The sequence below is a fragment of the Lepisosteus platostomus genome, chromosome 9 (genome assembly GCF_059453375.1).
Source record: "Lepisosteus platostomus isolate fLepPlt1 chromosome 9, fLepPlt1.hap1, whole genome shotgun sequence".
Classification (NCBI taxonomy): domain Eukaryota; kingdom Metazoa; phylum Chordata; class Actinopteri; order Semionotiformes; family Lepisosteidae; genus Lepisosteus; species Lepisosteus platostomus.
Window position 1 is genome coordinate 21,548 of NC_142619.1, and position 12,016 is coordinate 33,563.

The 12,016-nt window shown below is 42.7% G+C and overlaps 1 long non-coding RNA gene across 2 annotated transcripts in view; it reads right to left on the reverse strand.

Annotated features, from left to right (window-relative positions):
- Nucleotides 1–400: 400 nt before the first annotated feature.
- Nucleotides 401–12,016, reverse strand: part of LOC148654187 (uncharacterized) — a 29,105-nt gene continuing 17,489 nt past the window's right edge. Inside the window, exons 7-15 of one of the 2 annotated variants that reach the window (XR_015941412.1) lie at nt 11,532–11,696; nt 10,703–11,112; nt 10,123–10,171; nt 7,443–8,904; nt 7,182–7,278; nt 6,976–7,078; nt 1,816–6,880; nt 1,466–1,506; nt 401–1,153 (exon numbers count right to left, since the gene is read on the reverse strand). This is a non-coding gene — a long non-coding RNA (uncharacterized LOC148654187). Of the gene's footprint in view, nt 1,154–1,465; nt 1,507–1,815; nt 6,881–6,975; nt 8,905–10,122; nt 10,172–10,702; nt 11,113–11,531; nt 11,697–12,016 lie in introns of both variants that reach the window. The other variant, XR_015941411.1, reaches the window with a different exon arrangement.

A 12,016-nucleotide genomic window follows, 5' to 3' on the forward strand; every position in this document is an offset into this window, starting at 1 on the left:
TTCATATTTACACAACTAATAAAAAAAAAACACCCAGTGGCAAAATTTAAAACTCTTCATAAACCCAAAGCAGTATTTCAGTTCTGTGCTTTACACCATCAATGCCTAAATATATACTTTAAAACTCACCTAGATTCTCAAAAAACAGTTTATTATGTGAAAGTAAACCAATACTTGGAACCATAAAACATCCACTACCTACACCAAATGTACGCAGAGTGTAACCTAAATCCCGAGTAGTAAAAAACTGAAACCAAAAACTCATTTAGGGTGTAAAATGTCATGGCACAGCAATGCAGGGAAAAGCAGATCCAGTGCCAGTGTGTATTCAATATAATAAACAGCACCTTGTACAGCCACAATCAACATGCAAGAAACACAAGAACAGATTTGGTACATTTAGTAAGTTTTATTATGATGCCATACAAACAAAAATACATTCAAAACAGGAGAACATTGTCTAGCAAAGTACTTACAAATCCACAAAACAGAACACAATCCCCCCCATGACAAAAGTGCTTTCTGTGCAGGTATGAAAAAAGAGCAACTCTCAGCTAAACCAATGCCTCTTTTCCCCCAAACGAGTGGATGGCATAACTACTCCTTTTATTCATTTCTACTTTAGGGGCTCAATTCAGTTTTACTCTAAAGCCAATGCAAGATTTATGTACATGTGTGCACCCATGCAAATAAATCATTGCTTGACCTTAGACTCTCAAACTCTGCTTTTCAAATGGCCCATAATTTAAAAAAATGGTTACCAAGTAACAAAATATACTTTCTCCATTCCCACACCGGAAGTCACTTTGTCTCCTCCTTGCCAGGTGGCTCAGGTGCTAAAGTTACAATCCAAGAGCCAAACAGCCATTACAAGACCAGCATGCAGAGATTCATTTATAGCTTCATGTACCACCTGAACCTCTTTCCACCCTACAAAAGGCCTCCCCCTCATTCTTCGCTTGTCATTAGGAACTTGTACAGCATTTTCAATGCTCCTCTGTGGCCGTTGTCTTCTGAAATCAAAAACGGGCCCACGAGTCTTCTGGCAAATCTTCGCAGACAGATCTCAGTCCGCTGCATCTGGGCTCCCATCCTGTTAAAAGGTCCTCTCTCAGCAGCAAAGGCCTGGTCAGCCCCCCGGACAGCAGAGAACCTAAAGAAAAAAAAAACTAGACAGTCCTCTGCACTAGTCAGAAATAGTCCAGTCTACATTCCCACCCCCAACACCCATTTTGACCTCAATGATCAGTGTTCAGTGCTACACAATTCCAGAACAAACCCAACAGAAAACCACCCAGAAAAAGCAAAAATCCACAGTACAGGGCTCCTACCACAGGGGAAAAGTCCATCTCCAATATCTGCATTAAAGCATTTCAACATCTGCACACAAGTTCACAAATTCCATCCCAAAACGGAGTTACCAACTTATCCCTTCCCTCAACCCATTTTTTCCTTGCCTGCTTACCAAGGACATAGATCCATTTGCTTGTCCGCCTAGGTCTTCAGCTTGACACAAAAGACAAGAAATTGAAGCAGTTAATGTAGGTTACAAAATCAAATCATTAAAAATGCAAGGGTTTCATATTCTCTTACATTTCTCTGATAACAGTATCTTTCATGTCCATTAAGAGAGCAAAAACCATAAGAAAAGTATCCTAAATGTACTACACAACTCCCATGCCAACAGCTGTCTAACCAATAAACTCACTGGACTTTATAACAATATGCAGTGCACAAATGTACCTCAAACCAACATACACCCAGAGTATACCCAAAATGCTCCATCACGCCTCCTAGGAGGGGGAAGAAACTCACCCGTCTCGATCCTCTGATGCTGCTTTTAACTTGCACCCCACTCCTCTGGCAGATCTTCACAAACATCCCAGAGCCCAACCCCATCTGTGCTGCACATTTGGTCATTAAAGATCCTCCCTCTGAAGCACAATCCTGCTCATCTCGTCTGGTAGCACAGAGCCTGAAATGGAGAGAAGGATTTAGACCAAGTCCTCTGCACTTCTTAGAAACAGTCAAGCCAGCATTTCCACTCCCAACATGAACAGTGCAGCACCTGTCCAGGACAAACCAACAAGAAAACACCCAGCAGAGAGCCAAGAAAAACCCCCTAGTCAAGGGTTCTTGGCACAGGATCCAGTGCAGTTCCTCCCCTGGGAGAAGAGCAGGTCCTGTGCCAAGCACCCATCAAGAGAACCTGGCTGACATGTGGTCTCCACAGAGCTGTAACCAGCAAGAAATCACTGAAGGGAGCAGCTGGTGTGCCAAGTCACCATTGTACTGCTCGGTATTTAAGTGATTTATTTACATGTGTGCACCCATGAAATAAAATCACATACAAAAGCACTGATTCCATCTTTCAGAGCCAGAATGACAGCCAGTCAAGTGCACATTAGTATACAAATACCTCAACCAAGCAGGGAGGAAAAATTACCCAGAAGAAAGTCAAAGAAAAACTACACCACTATGACTCTAGATGTTTAGCACATTAAAGCATAATGTGCTCTGCCAGAAGATAAACAAGAGCTTAACCAAACCAAAAGGAGCTTTTTAAAAAATGTCTTACAAGCAAGGACAAAATTAAGTGTTTATATTTGATTTAGACTTGATTAGAGAAATGAGTTATTGGAAAGTGAAACTCACCAATCGCTCCAGGAACAAGGTCCTCCTAGACTTCCTTTGCAACAGCTCCAAGATCCATAGGCATCCAAAAGAATCTAAAAGTCTCACCCAGCATATAAAAGGCTCATACTTTACTTCCATGACATTAACAGATTGGTGACTGGCTATGAAAATTAACTGTTCAAACCAGTTACACAAGCAATAAATAGAGAAAGACCTTTATCTAAAACCATCAAGCTTAGATTCCATTATTGTATAACCAAGGTAAAAAGGAATGACCAAGTCCATTAACATTTTTATTCATGTAGACCAAACATGGAAATAAAACTCATTTTAAATAAAACCATCTTCTATTAAAAGGCAGTACAGATTTCATACAAGTCAAAATCTCAAAAAGTTTTACACCCAATTAAATAGTGGTTGATATTCAGTCGTTTTTAAGCACACTAAAATGTGTACCTAGGGCTGTAGAAATGTGACTTAAAAACCAAATTAAAATTTTTGGTTTTACATAAAGAAAAATTCAGGGCACCCCAATAATCTTGAGATCCACAGGAATATGAGACCAAAACACTGACCATGTTCAGTACTAAACGGCTGCATCCTGGACTGAAAGGGTTTTAAAGCTTAAACATTCAGAACAAACTCAAAAGCACACCAGCAGCACTCAAAACCTAGTGATGGGTCACAACCAATGGATTTAAACCTTCCGGCCACTTCATGCATTCTACCATCAGGGTGATTACAGCCTGCACACATACAGATCAAACCAAGTCTTGCATTCCCCAATGAATAGAAACTCCTCAAAGTTCAGGTTTGACAACCACTTTGCACAAGTTGACACTTTTACAGCCACATCTCCTTTATATGACCTGCTGTACAAGATACTCTGGGCAAAACCATGCACCATTTTGTATAGTATACATCAGTACTACACTTATACACAGAACAATAAAACTTAATGTAGCAGTTAGTATTGTTTTAAAAAAGTAAACATCCACAAGAAGAAAGTCCTCTAACAAAAGCATAAATATTATTGCAGCTCCCCCTTTTCACAAAGCACAGCACACATCCACTTCCAGACAGCTGGAAACTCATCCCTCCCCTTTCTGCACTAAAACGGACAGCATTACTTTCAGTGCTAAACTTTTGGTTTTAGGCATCTTAATCCTTACAATGAACCCCAGCTGCAATCCTAGTCTAAAGCATACCACATCTGTAAGTAACTCAGGTGCAGATTTAGACTTGATCCTCTGCACCTTTTAGAAACAGTCAAGCCAGCATTTCCACTTTCAACATTTTCACAGCAAACCTTGTTCAAGAGAAAACAAACAAAAACACCCTGAAGAGAGCAAAGAGGAAACCTCCCAGTCCACAGGGGAGGGTTCAAGTGCCGTTCCTGTGCCAACACCCATCAAGAGAACCTGGCTGACATGCCATCTCCTCAGAGCTGTAACCAGCCAGGAGTCTGCTGGTGTGCCAAGTCATTCTTGTGCTGCAGTGCATCTAAAGAGATTTACTTCAAAGTGCACCCATGAAATAAATTCAGGCTTTCAGAGCCAGAAAGATAGCCAGTGAAGGGAGACACTGCTTAACCAAGACCGACAAGCATTTCCAAGAAATAGACCAACAGCTCTACTAATCGTGTGGATTAAGCTTAAGGATGCTTAAAATTGCCCACCAGAAATCACAAAACTAAGCCTCAAACTGAAAAGACATTTAAACATTTTGTATAAGCTAGCAAGACTCGTTTCCTAGTTCTAAAGGAGGCAGGAGCCTTAGTAATCAAGCTCTAGTTCTCAATTTCAGTTACAACTCTTGACTCATGTTTTCACCAAAACTTAGCTAACATAGTATTACAGACTCAGCAATACACCTAGATGGGTTTTCTGCCTTCAACATGGACAGAACTACAGAGTCTGGTAAATCCAGAGGTGGGGGAGTTTGCATTTTTATTAACACATGGTGCAACATCTTCCATCATGAAACACTGCTCACCCACTCTGGAATTTCTAATGATCAAATAACACCCCTTTTATCTGCTGAGGGAATTTAAAACTTATTATAGGTCGATATTTTGATCCCATGAGGGAAATTGCAGTTCAACAGCAGCTAAAGTGAACAGCATTGTAATGAATGATACAATACAATCAGTACAGTGAGAAGTGCACTAAGTAGAGTTACTCACAGTCCAGAACATACAAAGAATAAACCAAAACAGTACACAAAGTTGTATTGCACAAGTCCCTGGCATATTGCACGAAAACAGATGTAGCAGTTTACTGTTCAGACCGTTTATGACTGCCATCTACATCCACCCCCGACTAATGGCAAAGAACCTGCACATCCCGACAACCTTTATCATTTTGGGTGACTAGTCTTACAAACTCAACCCCATTCTCCTGAAATACCAATCGGCAAGTCTCCTTCCCAACGAGAGGAGAAAACACTCTGGACCACGTTTACACCAACATTCAGAATGCTTACAAGGCCATACCCCTCCCCCAGTGTGGAAACAGACCACAATCACCATTTCTCCTCCCCACACACAGACAGCTGCACAGGTGAGTGAAACCAGCAGTCAGGACAGTGAAAGTGTGGCCTGAAGGAGCTGAATCACTCCTGCAGGACTGTTTTGAAGGCACCGACTGAGGTGTTTTTAAAAGAGGCATCCACACAGTATGCATCAACATACAGGAATATACATCAGTCACTAGCTACATCAAGACATGTGCTGGCTATGTGACAAAGGTAATAAGAGCATTTCCTAAACAGAAACCATGGATGAACAGAGGTCTGCAACATTCAATCGGGAAATAAATCAGAACTGAAGTCAGCCAGTATCAATCTAAAGAAAGGTATTAAACATGCAAAAATCACACTCAAACAGGAACTGGAGTAACACTTCAGCACTATTGACCCAAGGCGCATGTGGCAAGGTATACAGGCCCTCACAGACTACAAAAAGGCAGACCATCTGTCCATGATGCCTCCCTGCCTAATGAGCTCAATGCCTTTTATGCTCATTTTGAAGCCAGCAACACTTTTTATCCACATCTGGATATAAAAAAAAACACACAGGATTACTATTCATCTACTTCAGCTCAGCTTTTAATACCATCATTCCAGAAACTAGTCAAGAAACCCAATGCACTGGGTCACGACACCACCCTCTGCAATGGGATTTGGGACTTTTCGACAGGCAGACCTCCAGCTGTCAAGCTTGGAAACCGCACCTCCAGCACCACTGAACACAGAAGTCCCCCGGGGTGTGTGCTTAATCCATCGTCCACCCGTCTGATTAAGAAAGTGCAACACAGCCTGAATTTCCCCAAGACGGTTGAAGGCGGCTAAGATATGTCCCCAGATTCTCACCAACTTTTACAGATGCACTACAGAAAGCACACAGGTTGCATCAGTGTAGTATGGCAACTGCAGTATTGCGGACCACAAAGCCCTACAGCGGGTGGTGAAAACTGCCCAGTCCATCACTGGGGTTACTCTCCCATCCAAGTCATTTATGATGGAGAGTGCTTGAGGAAAGCTCTAAGCAAAGACCCCACACACCCTAGCAAGAAGACTGCTTGAGCCTCTACCATCTGGAAACCAGTACCGGAGTATTTGGGCCCAGACAGTTTTTACCCACGCACTACACAACTATTAAACTTCCAGCCTCTCACCCATGAGCTGAACCCTCAATCAAATCTAAAACGCACACATTGAAATCTACCTCACTTGCCAAGAAGCTCACTCTCCATAAAATGTTTTATCCTTTATTTCACATAATTGAAGTATGATCTTGCACATTGCCTATTTTCTTATACAAAAGTATTGTTTTGTATTGCTTAACATCCAAGAGCTAGCCAAATAGCATTTTGTTATACCATATACCTGTATATAAGTATAATGAAACTTGAACTCTACACTTTCCCAAATCAAAGACAAGATGCAAAAGCCCACAACTCACCGCTGCAGTAGGGACAGTGTCCTGCATGACTACTGTACCTTTGCATGTGTTCCAACATCCACAGGTGCCCAGCAGATTCACCAAGGGCAGCTTAAAACCCCTCCTTGCTTTCTAGTGTTCAACCTACAGGACTTCAATACTCACAGGTCACACTCCCAATATCCATTCAGACAGCCAAGTCTGTTCCATGGAAGCTCATCTCCAAACAAGACGTCATCAGCACTGTCTGCATTCAGGTGGGCAGGGACTGGGGAGCACTGGGGACTGGGGCATTCCACTCTAAATCACAAACAATATTCCAGAGTCAATCATACCACTCAGCACCACTGTGGTCTAGCCTCATTGAGAGAGGCGGTTCTGTGAACATAACTGACCAAGATACCAACACTCTTCTCTTGAGACCAGGAGCTGAAAACTTCAAAAGCATCCTTTTTCCAGTGACAGTCCTCATCTGACAGCTGCCTCTCAGTGCACCAACTGCAAGGACAAAACAGGACTGTCCATTTTCCTCCTCCACACTACCACCATGCAGATGCAGTTTTAAAAGTGCCCCTCACACTGACCTGCATCTCCCCTCTACTTACAACTCCCCTTGTTCATGGAGAGGAGTCCAAGTCCACTTCCCAAGCAGTAGCACTCCTTGCTCTCCACCAAGACAGCTATGGGAAAACTGCATCCTGTGGGAAAAAAAAAGAAAAAAAAAATCAGACCCCCCCCCCCCCACAGTCATTTACATCGAAGCCAAAAAGATAAGGATAACCAATTAAGCAGAACATGATTATACTAAAAATGCAAGATGGGTTAGGAGTAAACTAATCAGGCAGTGGGATAATTAGATTACTCAGTTTACTCCACTTCTGGTGATGAGAGGTCATCCATCTGGGAGCAAAAGCCTGGTCAACCCTTCTGGCAGCAGATAACCTAGTAGACAGATTGTTATGATCCTCTGCACTTAGAAACAGTAAGAACAATTACTCCCAGCTCCAGTTTTGTACTAAACGTCCAAAATGTTTATGGTGCAGCATCTGTCCAAGATAAAACAGGAAAAACACCCTGCAGAGAGTGAAGAGAAAACCCCCAGTCAAGGGCTCTTGCCACAGGGAAGGGATCCAGTGCAGTTCCTCCCCTGTGAGGAGAGCAGTTCCTGTGCCAACACATCGCGAGTACCTGGCTGATATGCTGTAACCAGCAAGGAGTCTACGGAGGAGGCTGTTGGTGTGCCAACTCACTATTGTACTGCTGTGCATCAAAACCAATTTACATGTGTGCACCCATGAAATAAATCCGATGCAAAGCAGTAATTGCCTTACAGAGCCAGTCAAGTGCACATTAGTATACAAATGCCTCAACCAAACAGGGAGGAAAAATTACCCAGAAGAAAGCCCAAAAAAGGTTCACCTCTAGAAACAGTTCAGCATGTTAAAGCGTGACGTTATACACCAGAAGAGATCCAAGAGCTTAACATGTAGCCTACTCCAGAAGAAACTTTTCAGCTTCAGTAAACAGTTCTAACAAGCAAATACTAAAAGGTTATATAGCATCAAGTTTGAAATGGATAAGGTTAGACCGGAAAAGAGTGAAACTCACCTCTGCTCCAGGGACATGTCCTCTATTACACCACCCTTGCACCTGCTCCAAGATCCATGTGCATCCAGGAATTTCAAGGACTGCTTGCAGCACCTCTTCACTTTCTACTGTTCAAACCACAGACTTCATTGCTTACCAATGGGCATCAACCAGTCACACAGCTGGTATCCAGTGAGCTTCCTCTGAGCAGGGTCCTCCAAGGCTGTCACTGCACTGTGCATTCAGCTGGCCAGGAACTGCAGAGCACTGATTGAACTATAATCAAATGCACAGATCTGCATCACTGCTGACCCATCTCAGGAAAAACAGCTACACTTGCACCTCCTCTACTTACCTTCAAACCCACCTATACCTAGGCCTCAAGAGTGCACCGATTAGAGTGAGAGCAAATAACATATCCACACCGAAGATGAGGGTTACAGCCCAAGCACGTCATCAGGCAGTAGGATGATTGGTTTACCCACCACTCTTTCTACCTTATTCAGAGGCTCGGGACTTTCTGTAGATGAGAACTTGAAGCAGGTGGATCACCTCACCTTACTCAGGACAAAGCTAGCCTCCTCTCTTCTGAGCTGGACCATCATGCAGCATGGCATCATGGACACAGACACCACTAACATTGACAGTTCTGGATCTTGTTGCAATACTCCAGGACAGTTCTCACCCTGGACTTAGATGCTGTTGCTTCACTTCCTTGAGATTAGCTTGGATACTGGCTGAAACCAGAAATGAAAACTAGTCAAATCGGTTGCAAAAGCAAAAAAGTAGAAAATTTGAGACACTCAAATTAAAAACCTCTAGCTTAACCAACTGAGCCTTATAACCAAGATACATGATTGTTACCAAATCCATTTAAAGTAGTTCACCACGTAGATGTGCTGCACATTCAAGCACAACTTACCCATCATTAAAATCCAACCACCACTACCGAAAAACAGAACTGATTATGCAAAGCTGCATATCCAAATAAAATAGTAATTGAAATTCAATTTTTAAAGAGACCCTAAAAATGCATACCTAGTGCAGCAGAATTTTTGCCTTAAACTCAATTTGAGATGAGCCACTTCTGATTTTGCAAAAGTAACAAAAATTCAAAAACAGCAAGGATCCACAGCAGTATGAGATCAAAACACTATCCATCTTCAGTACCAAACCGCTACAGCCTTAACCAAGGTGAAAAGGCTTTAGAGCTTAAACAAATTAAACAATTGAAACAAGAGTACATAGTACTCGAAACTGATTGATAGGGCACCACGTGGATTGAGGTCTTTGAGCTGCATCACACACTTGACCATCATGGAGAGAATACTTTGAACACATACCAATTAACCCATGGTCAAACTAAGCCTCATATTCCTCAATGACTAGAAACACCTTTAAAAAAAGCTTTCTAGAAGATCAGCAGAACCACTTAACCAAGTTTCACAGCCAGTTTTACACCAATAACAGGTTTGTGCTCATGGTTAAAGTACACATCCAGTATAAGAAAGTCCAACAGTCTTCATGTAGCTCTCTCCCTCACAAGGCACAATACACAACCACTTCTAATCAGCTGGAAACTCACTCCCCTTTGTGCACTAAACCTCTGACAGGACTGTGCTGGACATTCACAGAATAGTCTCACTGGGTAATCAGGAAGACACCATACTCTTAGTTCCCCCTTTAATTTACTTAATTCACTTCTAAAATTTCAATGTAAGATTTAGTTACATGTGTGCACCCATGAAATAAATCTTACATACTGACAATTCTCTAATTTCCCAGTCATACCATAAACAATTTTGCCAAATCCTCCCCAGTGCTTGCACAACACTTTCAGTATTTGACTTCCGTCCCCTGATTAACCAGTACTTATGCTACAGTGACACTATCATTAAGGCTAAAAAAAACAAAGAACCCCAGCAGCTCCAGGCTACATCAGAGTCCCCTCTTACCTGGAACAAAGTCAACTTTGGCTCAATCAGCCAGGTGGCTCAGCTGCTCCTGGGAACAACCATCAAAAGGCTGATGTGTAGAGCACCAGTCGGAAAAGAAAGCTGCTCAAGTGGTGTCAAGCCCACAGCTGCCCCACACAACCTCCCCAATCTACTCTTGAGTGGTAAGGAACTCACTGATCTGACTGGGTCTCAGACATGGTATTTCACTGTTTGAAAACATCACCAAGGAGTCTCCAAGAGGAGGAGGCTGCTGGTGCTACAACTGCTTAAGCAAGAAACATCAAAACAAAAGCCTACAATAAAGAAACCCACAGTTCAACAGGAAGCTAAACTTGCCCAGTGAATCCCAAAACTAAGCCTAGTACAAAAGTAAAAAGGCATTACATTTGGAATTTGCTAGCAAGACACTCACACCTGACTCCATATAAAGATGCTTTTAATCAAACAATATAGTTTGATATTTCAGTCATCTTTGATTTGGGAAAGTCTACAGAACCAGTCACAAGGTGCAAAATGCCAAAACTCACCAATGATTAGACAATGTTCTGCACAACCTTCCCTCGTGTTTAATACTCACAGAACACTCCCGATATCCTTTCGGACGGCCAATACTATTCAATGGAAGCGTCCATCAGCACTCTTTGCATTCAGGTGGACAGGGACTGGGGAGCACAAATCACAGCATTCCACCCTAAATCACAGAAACATTCCAGAGACCAAGACACTTCTCTTGAGACTAGGAGCATCTGGTCTTCAACCACTGCCACGTGCACCAACTGTAAAAGAAACAGAACTAACCACTCCCATCCTCCACACAGAGGGGACCAGGTTGTGCTGTGTAGGCTGCTCCCAACTTTAAAAGCTCTCCTCACACTGACCTGAATCTCTCCTTTGCTTACCTTCAGCTCACATTGTTCACTCGGCGCAGCCCAAGTTCACCAGCAGTAATGCTTCCTACTCCCCCGTTCTCAGTCTGACAGCTGTCACCTGCTCATTGGAATACACAGTGTAAAAAAAGTATTTCAACATCACTATCTTGCATCACAACACTGGCTTGAATACTGAAGATGCCCAACGGATTGCTACAGTTAAAATTAGTTGCAAAATCAAAGATTCTCAAAATATTCAATTTTCCATGCAGTAAACTAAAGAATGCTTGGCTTTCAGATTGTCCTGCATCTCTGACCCTAATTACAGGGTCTTTCAACTTCAAGTACAAACTAGAAGTAGCCAAGAGTTTGTCATACAACACTATGTCCCATGCCAAAAGCCATCTGCCCAGTACACATAAATATACCCCATACAACAGTCTACACAATTGTACGTGAACCCAGAGTACCCAGGTGTATGTACTGTACCCAATGAAAATGTTCCCCATGTAGCTAGTGTACACATTGTAGTCAAACCTGAATCCTCTGATGTTATCAATGACATTCAGACTTGGAACAAGCTCCCCACTCCTCCAGTAGACCTTCATAGAAATAGACCGGCCCCATCTGCGCTCCACTCCTGGTGATGAAAGGTCTTCCCTCAGGAGCACAAGCCTTCTCATCCCTACTGGCAGCAGAGAGCTTGAAATGGAGAGAAGGATTTAACCCAAGTCCTCTTCCTTTCTTGGAAACAGTCAAGTCCGCATTTTCACTACCAACAGGGTCCAAGTCAAACCAACAGGACAACACCCTGCAGAAAAAGGAAACCTCCCAGTCCACTGTCGTGCCAATGGGGAGCAAGTGCAGTTCCTGTGCAAACACCCATCAAGAGAACCTGGCTGACATGCTGTCTCCTCAGAGTTGTAACCAGTAAGGAGTCCGATTCATCAGGTCACAATTGAAGCAAAGTGATTTATTTGCATGTGTGCACCCATGAAATAAATCACATACAAAGCACTAAT